The sequence below is a fragment of the Ambystoma mexicanum genome, chromosome 10 (assembly GCF_040938575.1).
Source record: "Ambystoma mexicanum isolate Mex_15411 chromosome 10, UKY_AmexF1_1, whole genome shotgun sequence".
NCBI lineage: Eukaryota > Metazoa > Chordata > Amphibia > Caudata > Ambystomatidae > Ambystoma > Ambystoma mexicanum.
The window spans coordinates 1430215987-1430234493 of record NC_090932.1 but is presented as its reverse complement, the minus strand read 5'-3'; positions in this window follow the sequence as shown (position 1 = coordinate 1430234493).

Sequence of the window (18507 nt, the reverse complement as noted above, 5' to 3'; positions counted from 1 at the left end):
TTGGCTGGTTGCTCCACTGGGTTCTTTCTGCAGGCTCAGCAACCTGACTTTTGCTTTGTTAATGTCCACGGGAACTCTTGCTTGGGGCCTACTTGGGCCTGGTGCACGAGTAATCCATTTAGTGCATGGATGCTTTAGGTTATAGTGGCATACAGTTTCATGGCCAGTATCGTGTTTCCATTACATCTCTCATGATGGTAACGGGTTTCAAGAGAAGCGTGAGCAAGCGTTATAAATGAGCTCATGGTGCGTCTTGCGTTTCTGCATTCTGAAAGCCTATGTAAAAATAATAAAGATGCACGTCCGTGAATAAGCCTGTCGCCTACGTCAGAGCACTGAGTATGTTCTTCGTGTAGATTGGTGTGGAAATGTTCAGCGTGTATAATAGTTCAGCGGTGCTTCCCGTTATCTAGGTCGTCATGGCATCTCTAACGATGTGTAGATTTCAGTCTAGTTGGTCCGTGCCGCAGGTGTCGGCATGGCCAGTGCGGGCTGTTGGGCAGGCAGATGGACACATCCGTATGTTTCTGTACCAGGGTATTTGGTCATCTGGTAAATGGGCAAACTCTTCTCGTGGCGGGTGTCTGGGCCGCGACCCTCTAGGCCAAGCGCGAGAGGTGAAGGACGGGAGTCTGGTTTTCCATTCTCCCACTTCAATACTCATGAGTTGTGGAGGCATTTATCAAGGTCTGCTCTTGGGTCCTGTAGAGCAGATGCTGGGGTAGCAACATCCTTTGTCCAGTCATCAGCTCAAATGGAGAAATTTTTGTTGCAGACGAAGGGCTAGATCTGATGGCCAGCAGGACAAGAGGTAATCGAATGTCCCAACTTGGCCCAGAATCTACCACAAACTTTTTTAATATGCGCACACTAGTTTTATTGTACCTCTCAACTCGACCACTAGAGGACTGCCGGTAGGCAATGTGTAGTTTCCTTTTTACCCCAAGTATCCCCGACATCTTTGTCATCACTTCGCTAGTGAAGTGGCTACCTCGGTTGACTCAATTCTTTGGGGTAGTCCAAAACGCGAGAAGATGTGATTGATCATCAGGGCAGCTGCTGTTTCTGCCTTGCAATGTGGGGCCGGGAGACATTCCACACATTTAGTAAACAAGCATGTTATGGTCAACATGTACTTGATCCCCCTAGAGGAGCGAATCACAGGCCCGATAAAATCGACTTGCAAATCTGACCAAGGCAGTGTCATCCCCCTCTTTTGGAGGGGAGCACGGTGTGTGAGTGATGTTGGCTGAAATTGTGCACACACGACACCCCTTCAAGTATTGGTCGATTTGTGACCAGTATGCCACCTCCCACAAGATTTCTAATGCTGCATGAAACCCCCAATGACTGGCTGTGGATGCATCATGGGCGTGACTTAGCATCAGGCTTCGGAATGAGGTAGGGACCACCCACTGGTCATGGCCAGATATGGATCTCCTCACCAACAAACCGTCTTGGATTCGGAACATTTTTGGACATTTCATCAACACTCTGAGGTCCTCTTTCCCAATGCAATCGGTATCCATCATGGGAAAGTTCTCAGGGTCCTCAATGTGTTGATAAAACGTACCAATTATTGGATCCCCTTTTTGAGCCTTAATCAAATCTGCATCTGGGGTCTCCTTACTCCGTTGGGCAGGTGAGAGTTCATTGTGAGCATTTTTCTGGGACCTAGTGATAGCAGTGACCTGGATTTCCCCCAACAGGGACTCAATCTCAAGTAGATCCCCTTGGATGGCTCTGGTTTCGGCCAGCTGATCAGCTAGGTAATTTCCAGTTTTTTCTGGTCCCTCTACTTTAGAATGACCCTTGATCTTTTTCCATTAGGTGGTCATCCCATTCGAGGTGACCAAATCATCAATATTCTGTATTGATTTTCCATGTTTTAGTGGTTTATTGTTAGCACATAGCATGCCTCTAGTTTTCAAGTTAACCAGGTGCTCCACAAACCCGTTCTGTACATAATCTGAATCAGTGATTGTGACCAGTTTGTGAAGTTGGTGTTGGACAGCAGTGAGGATGGCTTGATGCACAGCCATCAGCTCTGCTACTTGACTACTACGGGGACCAATTATGTAACCAGCGGAGCATTCTGGGGCATCATTCACCCATGCTTTCCCCACGATGGCCAAAAGTTACTTTTCCCCATTGTTGTCAACATGGTAGGAGCACCCATCCACATAGACAGTGGGCATTCCCTCACACTTGTCTTCTTCATAGACTTTGTGTGGAGAATTAAGGTATGCCTTCATGTTGTCCTTGATTTTGAGACTTTCGTCCTCGAGACAGTTTTCTCTGGCACAATCATGCAAGTCAGCCAGACCTTGCGCGAGGGGACTCTCTTTGTTTTGGCCATATCTAACCTCCACAGGAAAGCCTTGCATTGACAGAATCCAGGAAGTCATTTGGGAATTTCTCACATTTCCGACCAGGATTCTGTCACTTTGAAGATATTGCAGAGGCTGGTGTGGAGTCTCCACTATGATGTGGTCCCCCTGAATAAACAGGTGGTAATTTTTCAATGCCCACACTATTGCCAGGAGTGCCTTCTCACAGTCGTTGAATTTTTCCTCCACAGAGGATAAAGTCTTACTCGCATAGGAGATTACTTTATTGACCTTGTCATGCTTTTGGTATAATACTGTAGTCAAGCATCTATTTGAGAACCCTGTCTCCAAGAATAACTCCTTGTTTTTTGACAGGGTAAGCTAGGCAAGGTGCTTGTGAGAGGCTTCTTTTGAGTTGTCTTACTGCCTCGGCTTATTCTGGACCCCACTCCCACTTGACCCCCGCATCAACAGATGGATCAGGGGTCTTGTGATTTCTGCGTAATCCTCAATGAACTTTCTACTCTAATTAGTCAGTCCAAGGAGGCTCTTTAGCTCACGCAGAGTTGTGGGGTCTTTTAGTTTCTGGAGCGCTTCTACTTTCTTTTCCTGGGGACAGAGACCCTCGGGAGTTATCTCATGCCCCAAGAAATTGACACGGGTCCTACACCACTGTGCCTTTAGGAAACAGAGTTTTGCTCTGGCAGCCCTCAACTGTGTCAGAACATAACGGATCTCCTCTGTGTTCCTCCACAGTTTAGCTTTTGATTAGAACATCGTCTCCTTAGGCCAGGTTACTCCTTTCACCCTAATCGGCCATGGCCTTATGCAAAAAGATATTAAATTCATTGCCGGAGTTGATGTATCCAAAGGGGGTCCGGGTCCAAGTGAACTGCTGTCCCCCAAAGGTAAAGGACACCTTGTATTGGTCCTCCCTACTGACAGGTACAGTCCAGTACCCATTGATCAGGTCAATGGCAGTGAATACCTTTGACCCCTGGATCTGGGCCGTCCCTTGCTCAATGTAGGGAAGAGTCCATTGGGAAGTGTGGACCTGTTTGTTGAGCTCCCTAAGGTCAGCACAGAGTCTCCACTGGCCGGATTATTAAAGGTGCTGTGGACTGTATGAATTATCCCACGGGACTCAAGGTTCTTAGTTATTTCTGTAAGGGACTCCATTGATGCGAGAGGCAAGCAATATTGCTTCACAAACACTGGTTTGGCTATCTCAGCGGCCACCTCCAGCTGGGTGGAGAAGTCCCTGGTTAAAATACTGACTTGGACTGATGGCTCCAGATGGGGAAGGCAGTCCTGGTGGACCTGAAAGATCACCTCATCCCTCCTGAAGTCACAGGTCACCTCTTCCTTATCATAAGGGCAGGAAGAGTACACCAGGAAATTCCCCCCATGCCGGGTGAAGATCCTGTCTGGTTTTGCGTCATTGTCGCTATCACTGTCAAAAGAGTCATTGGGTTTTTTCCTACCGGTTCATTACCTAAAGCTATGGAAAAATGTTGGTCATCAACTGCCATTCCAATAATGGTGCCTGCACCCAGAGTGATACTCTCAAGGTTGCTGTTATGCACCACTATTGGAATGGTGTCATTTTCTGTATTGACTAGTGGTGTTGGGTTTAACCCCAACCCTTGCTGTTGGAATTGGGCATTGAGGTGAACATATGCAACAGGATTTTGCAGTTTCTGTCCTCTTTTAATGTTTACTTTAAATGTGAATTGTCGGGTCCGTTCTGGTATGGTGACGTCCTCTCCAATCTGAATTTCAATGGCATATGGTAGCAATTGAGCTGACCAAAATGCTCTCTCCGGGTCCCAAAGTCCATGGGATTACCCGCTAATCGGGATCAGGCTTTGAAGTTTGTTAGGTCCAAACTAATGGCAAAGCGATTGAGAATGTCACTGCCTAAATAAAATGCAGTAGGGACATCTTGCACGACCCAACAATTATGGACTATGCACTTGTTGCCTATGGAAATTTTGAGCATACACCTGCTATGCAGGAGATGTTTGGATTTGGGTGTTTGCAGGTCCATTTCCCATTTGTCAATTTAAATGTCGGAATGGCTCGATCTTTTGGGAGTTTTCGGAACATGGCCTCGCTGATGAAGCTCTTACCGTTGTTCACGCACACTCAGGCGAGAACAGAGTCCTTCCCCCCATTTAACTGAATGGGGATGAACAACTGTTCTCCAATTTTCTGAATATCAGCCAAGCTTTGAGCTGTATTCTGATCATTTTGGACCATAGGAGTGGGATTTTTTGATTGTTACTTGGTATAGAATTGCAGAGTATTCCCTTCCATGTGGAATGCCACTTAAGACTGGAACTAAGGTTGATTTTCAGAAATAGAGAGGACTTCCCATCACCAGTTTGTTGTCCTACTGAAATTACTGTCACGTCAGGGGATTCGACGTTTCGAAAATGACATTCAATTTGGTCAGGTTTTTGTTCAACCATGTGGCATGTGCCATTTAAACTAACATGGTTGACACTATGTTTTAATTTCGTAGGTCGATTAGTCTGGGTCCAGAGGACCTTGTTTACACAATCAATGAGGGGAGACAATCTACGCAGGATGTCATTCCCTAGTAAACATGGTATGCCCTCTGGAGTCACAACTATGACCGGATGTTTCACCTTGTGTAGCCCAATTTTAATTTCTAAATATGCAGTCCCCTCAACAGGAATTTCATTCCCATCGAATTTCTGAAGTTGTCCAGGAAGAGGGGTGAGAGGGATTTGGTATCCCCCCCCTTCCTGAATTCGGCTGATCAAAGGCCCTTTTTGACAGAAGGGTGGCTTGGGATCCAGTGTCCACCAGTGTCAGAAATGTACATTGCCCCTGTATTTGAACCAGGGGCAAAGATAATGCACATTTTGGGCCACTTGGTGGGTTAATTTCTTCACTCTTGATTCTGCCAGAGGGGTAATTTGGGCAGGATTTTGTTTGGGTGCTTGGGACACTGTAACAAAAAGGTGGCAGTTGGATATGGTGGGGAGTTTTGTCTCCCCTGGTTCTGATTCTGGGCTGCCGCCCCTTTTTGGAGGCAGTCACCAGAATTGGTTTGGGCAAGGTGATTTTCTGGTTTGTCATTCTGGGGTTCAATGTTGGGCGGTTTTAACTCAGTCCCCACATCTCCCCAGTCTGGATTGGGATCGCTTGGGAACCACTTTTCCTCATCCCTGAAGGAGAAGATCATTTTCCCAGAATCCTCTGAGGACCCCTCTCCTTCAAATTGGAAGACTCTAACCTCCTCCACAAAATGGGTCTTTTTAGGCCCTTTATTTCTCCTACCTGCCCTCAGTTCCTTAGGTTGCAGACTTTCGGGGGCAGGAGATTTTGGTTCCGGTTCCTGGGTTTCCAGGGGCTTTTCACAAGTGGGTAAGGAAGCTTCCTCTAAGGCTTTACACCCCCTTTCCCCCTGTGCCTCCTCCCTGGGAACCGGTGTGTTGTCAGGGTTATCTCCCCGTCATTGCTCTGGAGTACTAGGCCCTTAATTTGAGGGGTTCTGGGCCGCCACGTTCATCTGAGGGTTCTGCTGAGCCCTCAACATGTAACCCAGATCCTGTGATAAGTTCTGGACCTGGCGCTCTAGTTGGGACACCCACTCTGGCTGGTACGGGGGTCTCTGGTCCATCCTAGGTTGATCACGGGAAGGGTAACTGTTCCTTCTCCCATAATAGCCTTGGTTGGGATAGTTCTGGTACTTCTCCACCCTTGGCCTCCCCTCTCCCGGATTGGGCTGTCTGGGCTCAGGAAGTGGGGAAAGAAAGAAGGGTTGTTTTGGGGGTTGATGTTTGGCGGGTACCGGGGAAAGAAACTCAACCTGGCATTTGGGGGATTACTGCCCTCCTGGAGAAAGTTGGGAGGGAAGTTTCCTGGGTTGGCAGCTGCCTGGTTGGATCTCCACCCTTGGGCTGGGGGAGTCCACACATAGCCCAGGATGGGTCTGCTGCCCTTGTAATGGGGGCTGATATAGTCAGGGGACTTAGGGGTCCCATTTGTGGGGTTACCTCCCTGCCTACCTGTTTGGGATTGTCCCAAGGACCTTCTGGGTCTTTGGTTAGGAGGATTTTGCACAGGAATATTTTTAGGCCCCCCCATCTCCAGATCTAAAATGGGGGTAACCTTCACCTCTGCCACCTTAGCAGCAGCAGGGGTGTTGGTTGGTTTGGGGTTTTTAGTTGTACTTTTATTTTCTACTGGTTTCTGCACTTCATAAATGTGAGTTGCCTGTTCAATGACCCAGTCTAGTTATCTCTTTTCATGAAAGTCCCTCACCAACTGGGTCATGATGTATTTAGGGAGTGCATGAAATAAAGTATTAATGAACTCCCTACTGTCTGTGCGCACCCTCCTGGTGGTCTGCGCAAAGGCACATTTTAACTCTTATACAAATTCTTGTGGGGCCTGGTCTTCCCCACATTGCAGATTGTAGGCCACCTTGCGGGCCTCTTGAGGGTTCCTATATATGGAGAAATGCTTTAAGATGGCCGCCCTATAGGTGGACCATCTTGAGTGGTTCTGATCCTCCAGCCTCGCAAAGAAGCTGGAGTATTCAGGGGAAAATGTCCACTTGACATATTGAATGCAACTTTGGCTATCCTTCAGGTGGAAAGTATCCATCATTTGCTCATACAACTCGAGGTGTTCCCAAACTGAATACTTGGCATTTTTATTATAGGAGTTATGACACTCCTAATGGCCTTGATTTGTTTCAGGGGATCTTTCAGTAGGGCCCGCTTAATTTTGTCGGTCTTTTTCATCTTAGTCACCCTTGTCCACTCATCCTTTGCTGCAGAGGCACTGCTACAGGAGGTGGTTATCTGATCCTCTAGGCTCTCCCTAATTCTACGGGCTTGGGAATGGCTTGCAGAATGTGGGGGCCTAGTCTCTTGAGACCTGTGGTGCTCAGAAGAGTCTTCTGACTCTCCCTTGCTCCCAGGATTGGCTGAGTACTCCCCCACTGCCCTAGTTGGGGAAGAGGTTTTTAAGATACTCTTGGCGTGTCTAATTTCATGGAGTTCCCCACCAAATTTGACAGACTGATCCCTTGGTAGGCGATATTTTTGAGGATCTAATTCTCTGATTCTCCCCTCACTGGAAACTTCCTGATCAGAGAGGCTAGCCCTCACATTTGGGAATCTGTACAGCAATGCCCTCCTAAACATTTCTGGGAGGCGCTGATCTGTCAGTCCCATATTTCCCATTGTGCTGAAGTCTACCATCCCTATGGCCCTTGGTTCATATGAACCAGTGGACTTAAGGGTGGCAGAGTCTGGAACTGAAGGGATTAAAGTCCCTGATGACAGGGATCCTGAGGTTATGCTCAGGGGTTTCTCTGTCCCTTCTTATATCATCTCTTTAAGCCCCTATTCCCTGATAACATGCCAAAATCTAACCCTTTTGCTCCTCCATTAAGGCCGTAGTGGTCTCAATGATTTGCTACTGCACGGCTATCTGTTTGTGGAGCCTGTCATTCTTTTCACAGAGAGCCATATTGTCTCTCTTTGCTTCCTGACTGGATTGGAAATATTGGGCCAATTTTTGCTGAAGGAGACTCACGTCCTGAGTTTGGTCCTTATTGGTCGGAGTGTTCTTTGCCAGAGAATCTTCCACCCATTTGGTGTGCGCTAACAGCTTTCCATGATCAGTTTTAATTTCACTAAACTCCTGAAGGGCCAGCTTTCTTTACTCTAACTTAGTTTTTAATTGGCTGACTTCCTGGCCTAAGGCGTCCCTCTCCTGAGTTAGAGTGCCCCTCTGTGCATCCAGTTCATCCCTCTGTTTTTTAATTGCATTAGATTTCTGGCGCCCCTCATAAAATTCCTCTTGAGAGTGGATGTCTTTAATAATTCATTTATTATTTTCCTCTTTCAAGGATTCTAGGTGGTTTTGTAAGGTGACTATCTGTTCTGCACAGACTCTATTATACTTCAATTTATGCTCCAGGTTCTGTTCACTCTGTTGTAGAGAGTCAACTCTTTCCTCATACTCCTCTTGCAGTATCTTTAATTTGAGATATTGTTCTACATTATTTTGCTGCAAGAGAGCCAGATCTTCTTGGAGTTCGGTAATATACTGCCTAGCCTCTGTTTTAGATTCTTGGCTATCATGGAACCTTTGCTCTGCAGAGTCCAGATCAGTCTGGATTTTCTGCAGTGCTTCCCCATGCCTCTTGGCAAATCTATATTGTCTGCATGCTTTTCCTGTATGATTCTTATGTGGAGGTACAGGTAGGCCGCTATTTTGGCAATTTTACACTGCTCCTCTTTTATTTTTGGGGCCATGTACAGTTCTTTAAGCGCTTGATGTAATGGACCCTTGTCCTGCTAGGTATCAAGGTCTATTGTAGTGACTTTTGTTTTATTTCCTGCAGCCATACCTGTTCATCCTGTTCTGGCCACTCACCCCTGACAAACCGTTTGTGCAGGAAGTGTTCCCTAGCAATATTAATTTCCACTGGGGTCGCCATCTCAGAAAATGTCAATTTCCTTCTGATTTATGTCAGGGTTACTTTTCTTTTGCAAACAGGCCCAATTCTTTTGAGTATTTCTTTTGAAGGGTGCTTGTACAGTGTAGCACAGTATGCCAACCCAACAAGGTGTGTGTACCCCTGCCAGCTAGTATGCTGTGTTAGACTGTCGCGAGTGGTGGTCAAATTCAGGATCCCGAACACGAGCCCCCAAACTGTAAGGGATTTCAATCAGGCAAACACCAAATTCTCGCCAAGCATGTAGTGCGCAAAGGAAACCATTATTTATTTTTGTCTCTAAGTTCAGTATTCTGAATGATATACGCAATTTAACCATAACGTCCTTTTAACAATGTTTTTTCATTGAATATATATATATATATATATATATATATATATATATATATATATATATATATATATATATATATATATATATGTATATATATATAATGATTTAACTCTAAAGGTCAGGCTGCTATGAGGCCCACATGAAAAGAGTGCCAATCTCTGGGTAAGGAGCTGCTAATACATGGAGAATTGCAAATCCAGCTTGCATATGCGAGGCAAACTAGAATAAACCTTTCATATATATATATATATATATATATATATATATATATATATATATATATATATATATATATATATAGAGCCCACAGAGCACTTCCCGTCCAGGCCCATGGGAATGCATGGCCCTACCAGATGGCCGCTCTCCGAGGCCGGCCATCTGGTGGTGGACCACAGGAACGACTGCACGGACCAGATCGCCAGGCCGCTCTGGAAGTCCGGATGGGCGTCAATCTGAAATTTGTCTCCAGTTGGTTCTATATATATATATATATATATATATATATATATATATATATATATATATATATATATATATATATATATATATATATTCAGTAAAAGAACTTTGTTAAAGCAACATTATGGTTAAGTTGCGCTAATCAAAACCTATGAAATTCAGTGAAAAAACATTGTTAAAGGGACGTTATGGTTCAAAGTAAAACCGAAAACCCCCTGAAATTCGGCAGTTATGGTAACATAGCAACCATAACTCGCGCCACCGTGCACTGCTAACACTAACACCCAGGACATCAAAGATGACATCACAAATGTCATTGAGGACATCACTGATGACATCACATGTGCATTTACTTTTCATAGAAACTCCAGTATACTAAGCTACTCATGCTGAAACATAGGCAGTGTGTGCAGCATACATGATGAAGGTGCCATATTCATAATCTTGCCATGTTGAATACTGAAATGATGACTGCTTTCTTATTGGAGTTTTGCGTACTGTGAAACATGTAATAAGTAGATAATAAAACCCACTTAATACATAATTATTACAGACAAAACACACAGAGACAACAACACATACAAATATGAGTGTATACAGGGACAGTGAAGTAAACAAAAAAGCAGAAGTAGTAGCAGAAAGAGTTCATAACCTAACTGATTGTCTTTATGCAGAGAAACTGTTGCTCTGTTTCAAAGCTGGTACTTACCACATGTACGTGTATCACATGATGTGACTGCACCCAAAGGAAAGGAGAGTGAGTATAATGTATACAAATATGAGCATATACAGGGAAGGTAGAGTAATAAAAATAAAACTATGAGAAAGTGCTGATAACCCTAATGATTATCTTCATGCACAGAAAGGATTGCTCTCTTTCAAGCCTGTGTCTTCCGCTGTGTATATGTTTCATATGATGTGACTTGACCCTAAGTCTACAAATATAGTATCTTTTCAATTTTTACTTCCTGACTGTTACTGAAGAAAACTATGTGGCTTCGATATGCGTCAGTAAAGGATAAAATCTTACCATAACTGCTGAATTTCAGGGGTTTTTCGGTTTTACTTTGAACCATAACGTCGCTTTAACAAAGTTTTTTCACTGAATTTCATAGGTTTTTAGTAGCACAACTTAACCATAACGTCCCTTTAACAAAGTTTTTCACTGAATTTCATAGGATTTTAGTAGCACAACTTAACCATAACGTCCCTTTAACAAAGTTTTTTCACTGACTTCATATACATGTAACATAGAATATACTAACCCCTCGTAGTGATTTTCATATCCGCAGACTACCGCCATGTCCGCAGACATATCGAAAATCTGAGCGTGGTGAATGTACATTTAAATAGTGTGCCCCATTTCTCCTTTGAAGTTGGCTCTGAAAAGAGACGTTTTTTTGTTTTTTTTACAGATGCTTGACAGACACCTGTTAATTTGTATTTTTTTTCTTGTTTTTTTTTCTTACTTTACTCCTAAAATCTTCACATAACCTTCTCCAAAGCAACCCTTACATTCCAAAATAGAAAGGCATTTCCCGTAAAAAATAAAGAAATGCCATCTTCTTTAAAATTAACAGCATTACTGGCATCAATATTCTCATTATTACAGAAGAGCATACCAGCTCTAAGCATGAAGGCACACATGCCTCGGTTGATGACACACCTAGCAATGTTTTGCTGAGGACAAAAAACTGAACTATTGTCCCATATTAGGTAGTAATCCAGAAAAAATTACTTTCGCATTTGGAAGGATCTTCATTACGGCTTGAACCAAGCGTTCCAAATCAGCCAACAAAGTAGGGGCACTGACGTTGCCCAAATGGAAAGCACCATAGTACAAAACTACCACATGCGGACTGTTCATCGTGGCCATATCCTCACAAACTTGTACAATTCCCTGTACATTGCAATCAGGCACAGTGCTCCACACCACCTCCACTCCTTTGACATCAAAGTTCTTTGCAACATGCCTGCATTGAGCGTACTGTTGTAAACCATACACAAACATATCTCCAAGCACCAACACCCTGACTTTCTCTACTTCTGCCATCTTCACCACACACAGTCTCTTTCAAAACAAATCCACAACCTCGATATCTGATTGGCTGATCCGCACAGTCTTCGTTCCATGTTGGATTTCCTGGAAAAACCCGGATGTAGAACGCCCTGTCCACGAACAGCCGCGGTGTCCACGGACGGCGTCCACTTTACTCTCTGTGCCATTCCCTCATTGCATACAGCTAAGCAATCACACAATACGAATAACGTCCTCAGAACACCCCCATTTTGTGAATTTTCGAACATTTCAGGACAATTATCATTTCATTATTTAACATATTAACATTACAAATATTATACTTTCATCTTGTACTCTGCACACAATGCTATGTTTCTCCATTAGTAGCTCAGTATACTAGATAGAATCCCATAATACAATGCTATTTATATCAATGCATCGTTCAAAGCACTAATAAGGTATGATATTTATTGCAATATCCTTGACACTTTTTTCGCAACATTATAATAAAAATCCCTAATACACAAATTCCATGAAAAGTACATACACATGTGATGCCATCAGTGATTTCATCAATGACATTTGCGATTTCATCTTTGATGCCCTGGGTGTTAGTCTTAGCAGTGCACGGTGGTGGCGCGAGTTATTTTTCATAGCTTACCATAACTTGCGATTTTCAGGGGTCTTTCGGCTGTACTTAGAACCATAACGTCCCTTCAACTTTTTTTAATATCACGCAAACAATATACAAACATGGCGTGCAAAAACCAACTTCTCACAGATGGCTTTACACAGAATATTGCAAAGTAAGAATTTATGCTCGTTCACAGTTAAGGTCAGCTGCTTCCATTTTTTTCTCGTGCCTCGGAGAGGCTCACGAAGCGGACAATGAGGTTGTATTGTGTTTTGACCTTGACAGACAGAGATTGTGATGAAAGACTTCTCTTGAAGGAGTGTTGCTAAAACGTAAGAGAAGATAAGGATGAAATTTCTGAAACAAAACCACTTTTATATATTATATCACTATGCGAAAGATCGTTCGCACATGAGGAGTCGTATTTTGGGACTGCACTACTCGTAGACAATGGAAATTGCAATTGTACTGTAAGTAACCCGTTAGATTATTTTATACCAAATATAATTACAATAGCGTAGCATTAAAGACCGCTCAAATTGAACTTGTTCTTTGAAAGTGGCATAATGTTTTCTACCATGCACTATCACCGCCGAATTGATCCCCTGTCATTTAGAGGGCTCTGAAAAAGGCAGATGACACAGGGTGGGTTAATAGAAATAATGTAACCGGTCTATAGGCGGTCAATCGCTCTACTCGCTGTGCCACTTCACTGTAGCCTGTCAAGTGGCACAGCGAGTACAACGCTCGCTTTGACATCCATGCACAGCTTGCTAACGCAAGTTCGAATCCCGGCAAGGCCAAACTCAGCCTTTCATCCTTCCGTGGTCGATAAATGAGCACCACACACCGTGGTTAATAATAAGCACCGCTTAGATACCTCACGGTTCTTAGCGCTATATGAATGGGAAAATATTATTATTTTATTATTAACATACTCCGTTGCACTATCTTCGATAGCAAATAGTTTCACGCCCTAATAAATAAAAAGGTGCAGGTCCAAATATGCAACTTCATGACCCTCACCATTTTATGGGACAATCGCCAAGGACCAATATGGCCTTACACAGTAGTAGCGGCTACAAACAACATACCAACCAATAGGGTAGTCTAATGGCTCGTTGTTGGAGCAACCTTCCGATTATCAGAGTGACCATTTACTGCTTTTATCATAAACCAACAGCCTATCTACCGCAAAGGAACAACGCGTGGCTCAAACAAACTTTAGCTGATCGACAGCAGAGACAATAGCAAATCGCTGAATATTCACTAAACATTTCATGTGAAATAAATGTACTTTACCAAATGTACAATCCTGCTGTTTACTTTTAAACCACAGTTTCATATTCCGAATTGTGGTGCACTGAGTTGTAAGCTGATCTAACACCCTCTGTACCGCAAAAGGAACATCACGTGCCTCAACATGAACTTTTGCGGATCGATAACAAAGACAAATGCAAATTGCTGAATATTCTCTAAACATTTGATGTCAAATAAATGTACTTTACAAAATGTACAATCTTGCTGTTTGCTTTTAAATCACTGTTTCATAGTCTGTATTGTGGCACGCTGTGTTGTGACATAATATGTGTTGTCTTCCGGGTTCTGTGTAATGTCACTTAGGACTGCAGAGGACTGGGCGCGTTTGATGACGCACCCTGTAACGTCACGGAGAGAGGCGTGGGAATATGAATGCTTTGATAATATCAAGCTTAGGGGCGGGAGATATGATTTAGTGTCGCAAAAGCAAGTCAGCCAGGTCAATAGCGCCAGTCATAGGATTATCACATAATGTCGGCGCACACCAGCCGGATTTATCTTTTCTTTAGTGGACAAAAAGTTGGTTGACGCCCATAGGAAATTGTACTATTAGCGGACAAAAGGGGTGGTCTTAAAACACTTTCACCCTGACAATGAACAATACAAACAGCGTTCTCAGAACACCCCCATTTTGTGTAATTGCAACCATTTCGGGACACCGCGAGTGTTCTTAGAACACATTCAACTAGACAGATTACAATACGGACAGCGTCCTGCGGACACCACCAGTTTGTGTATTTACGAACAATTAAGAACACTGCAAGTGTTCATAGCTCATTTTTACCTTCCTTGAGAACAAGAATTACACATACTCTGTCCTCTAAACACCCCACCATTTAGTTTATTTACAAAATGTCAGAACAGCCGTGTTCTCCGCGGACAAATCGAACGCAACAAAAACGTCTAGCACATAAAAAAACAAAACATTGAACCTATCTCATACTCCCCCACCCTCCCCAACACTCTTACACACCAATACACGGCACTAAATACAATTTTTTATCCACGTTTCACCGCGCTGTACGCGGTCGACGGCGAATAGTAGATGGCGGGCGCCACAGAAAATCTGACGCGCTCCACGCCCCTCGCCGTCCAATCAGCGAACATGTTGCATGTCCGCGGACATGACACAAGGTCATGAGCCAATCAGGGTGCTGTCCGTGTAGCGAACAGGGAAGTCCGTCCACGAAGCGAACACAGATATCACTAATTTTTTTGCCTTACGTTTTGGTCATTTTATAAAAAACTACTGGACGGATTTACACCAAATTTGCAAAAGCACTCTTTCTGGACCAACCCCCTGCTCCTGCCGCAAGTTTGGTGTAAATCCGTCCAGCGTTTTGGTCTGTGGCCGTGCACAGATTTTTTTCACATTATGTCTATGGGAAAAAAAAGTTTTGGGACCCCCCCTATAACTTTGCCCTCCCTGGACGAATCCTCACCAAAAAATTCAGAGTGACCCAAATACTTTTGTTGCAAAGTATGGTGAGGATTTGTCCAGGGAGAGCGAAGTTATAAACCGCCCAAAAAGTGCTCTTCCTATGGAAAAACACCAACTTAACCATAACTACATGGCCACTACGGTGGCATATGCAAGCTGGACTTGCAATTCTCCATGTATTAGCAGCTCCTTACCCAGAGATAGCCACTCTTTTCAAGTGGGCCTCATAGCAGCCTGACCTTTAGAGTTAAATCATTATATATATATATATTCAATGAAAAAACATTGTTAAAAGGACATTATGGTTAAGTTGTGCACCTAAAAACCTATGAAATTCAGTGAAAAAACTTTGTTAAAGGGACGTTATGGTTCCAAGTAAAACCGAAAACCCCCTGAAATTTGCCAGTATGGTAAGCTAAGCAACCATAACTCGCGCCACATCGTGCACTGCTAAGACTATCAAGCAGGACATCAAAGATGACATCACAAACGTCCCTTTAACAACGATTTTTCTCTGAATTTCATAGGGTTTTAGTAGCGCAACTTAACCATAACGTCCATTTAACAACGTTTTTTCATTGAATTTCATAAGTTTTTATTACTGCAACTTAACCATAACGTCCACTTAACAAAGTTTTTTCATTGAATTTCATAGGTTTTGATGAGTCTAATTTAACCATAACGTCCCCTTAACAAAGTTTTCTCATTGAATTTCATAGGGTTTTATTAGTGCAACTTAACCATAATGTCTACGAACATCTGACTTCTTTGCAGACCTTCCAGAGAGTGCCACATAACCATATGCTGGCACGCGGCATGATGACGTGTCCGAGAACCCATACGCACTTCACGATAAGATCTGTGCTTCGCGGACAGTTCGGAACTGCATTTTCTACTGATGTAGGAACTTTCAACTTCAAAATTTCCCTTGCGCAGCTCCAACACCTATGCATACTCATCCATTAACAATCTAGTACACAGTACATACTTTTAGCAAATCTGCTATTTATCCTAAAATAGAATCAGCTAATGCTATCCATCCTCCCCAAGAGACACCACCACTGCTGTAATCAAGAAGCATGAGAAACACTGCCCCCTACCTTAGAAATAACACATGCGCAACATTTTCCCCTGTCCACCTGCCCCTCTGTATTAGTGTTTGGTTCCTCTTCCCTCATTTCCCTCCCCACCTTTCGTTCTAAGCTCTCCTGCCAAAAAGAAAATGCATCCAAAAACAAAATAAATGTTCCTTTAGGAACCACCTTTCACAGTTCAAAAATAGAACTAAAGAAAACCGTATAGATTCCAGCAACTTTATATCTCTCAGTAAAGTACATAGACTCAATAAGATTTTCCAACATTTCCATTTGCATTTTGTATTATGCTAATTGGAATATTCTGGCTTTCATCCTCCGTTCCAGGGACTGGATACCGGCCCAGTAGCCCAAGTTATCAGCCTAAGCGAAGCGAGAGTGGATAACAAGGTCTCTGGACCATTTTCCCCCCATTCCATCCCCTGAAATGGGGGATGAAGGCCATTAGCAGCCTAGGTTCCCAAAGCGGGAACCTGGAGTACTAAAAAAAAAGAGGATTTTTCTTCCTACACCGGGACGCCTGTAGGAAGGGAAATCCTTTTCCAAGATGGCCACCATGGAAAGGGAAGGCAGGGGTTCCATACAGGGCCCCTCTTCACTTTCCATGGCAGCCTGCAGAAGGCCAAAAGAGAACCCTATGACATATTACCACAAGCACATTTTTCTTCCCTTTCATATCTATCCTAATTTCGAATAACTTTACCACAAAGCCAGTCCCAGGTGGACATGGCCACTTTAATCCTATGTTTTGTCCTTTGTGGTCATGGCCAGTAGCCAGATTGTCCAGATCATGACCTTATTCCATGACCCAGAAAACATGGCCACTGCCCATGGCCACAGGCTACCCCTCAGTCACTAAAGGTACACCACTATTTTTTGTAGCTACATTATGACACTTGTCAAAAGATAAAACACTGGCACATTTCCAAAACCATGCTTGTAAATCCTTGACAATGCTCCTTACGCAAGTTTGTTGAAAATCCACCCGTTTTATTTTTTCAAAAGTGTCAAATGTATGCATATACAATCGTCATATGACCTAGCCTCCACTTGACAAAATCCATTCAGACTTTACGAAAACATGTATATCTAGATCTATAATCTTTTTGCAAACCTTTGTGTAGATTTGCCAAATAGGACCACATTTCTAAGCCTTTACAATATTTTGGGACCTCCCCTCTAATTTTGCTCCATCTTGACTTTATCCTACTAAACTTCGAAAAAACATTTATATCTAGATTTGTTATCAGTTTGCCAAATGAAGTGTAGATTCATCAAATGGCACCTCATTTATAAGCCTTTACATTATTTTGGCACCCCCCTCTAATTTTGCCCCCTCATGACAGAATCCCACCAGACTTTTTAAACTCATCCGGAATCAGGTCAGAAATATACATGCAAAATGTCATGCAGTTCTATTAAGTGGCGCCAAAGTTATAAGCTATTCAAGAACTGCATTTCACCAACCCTGTAATGCTGAGGTGTCCGCAAACTTTTGAGGACTGTTCGCGAACATCCAAACTGTTCACAGACTTTCATGGCAAAAAACACCAGTTTTTTGCTTCTTGCAGCCATATCCCATCCCATCCTCATCACCCCCCAACTCCCCAGACATTATTTGATAAGTTTGACAAGTGCAATGTTGTGTTTTTTAATATGTTTTTACCGTGATGTTCGTGGACACCGGCAGATGTCTGCGAATCCAAGATGGCGGGTATTTCCAAAAATCTGACGCACTTCATGCTCTTCACCATCCAATCAGTGAACATGTCGCAAGCCGATTAGCCAATCAGGACACTGTCCGTGGAGCAAACAGAGAAGTGTGTCCGTGGAGGGGACATAGATATCACTCATTTTTTGAGACATACTTTTTGCTCATTTCTTTAAAAACTACTGGACGGATTTTCACCAAATTTACAAAAGCACGCTTTTGGGACCAAGATGCTGCTCCTGACACGAATTTGGTGAAAATGCGTCCAGCAGTTCAGGCTGTAGGTGTGAGGAAAGTTTTTTCCCCATTCAGTCTATGGGAAAAAAAGAAATGTTGGGACCCCCCTATAACTTTTCCCCCCCTGGACCAAAGCTCACCAAACTTTGCAAAACAATTCAGAGTGGGCAATATACTTTCTTTGCAAAGTTTAGTGAGGATTCGTCCAAGGGGAGCAAAGGTATAAGCCGCCCAAAAAGTGCTCTTCCTATGGGATTAGCAACTTAACCATACTTACGCAGCCAGTACCGTGGCTGTGTAATATATATATTATAGGGTGGCAATAGCCGCCCTATAGTTAGGGCGAGTCGGACTTCCATATGACTGTAATTTCGAACGTGATTAAGTACTGGCGCGCCCCAACTGAAAAGTGTCAT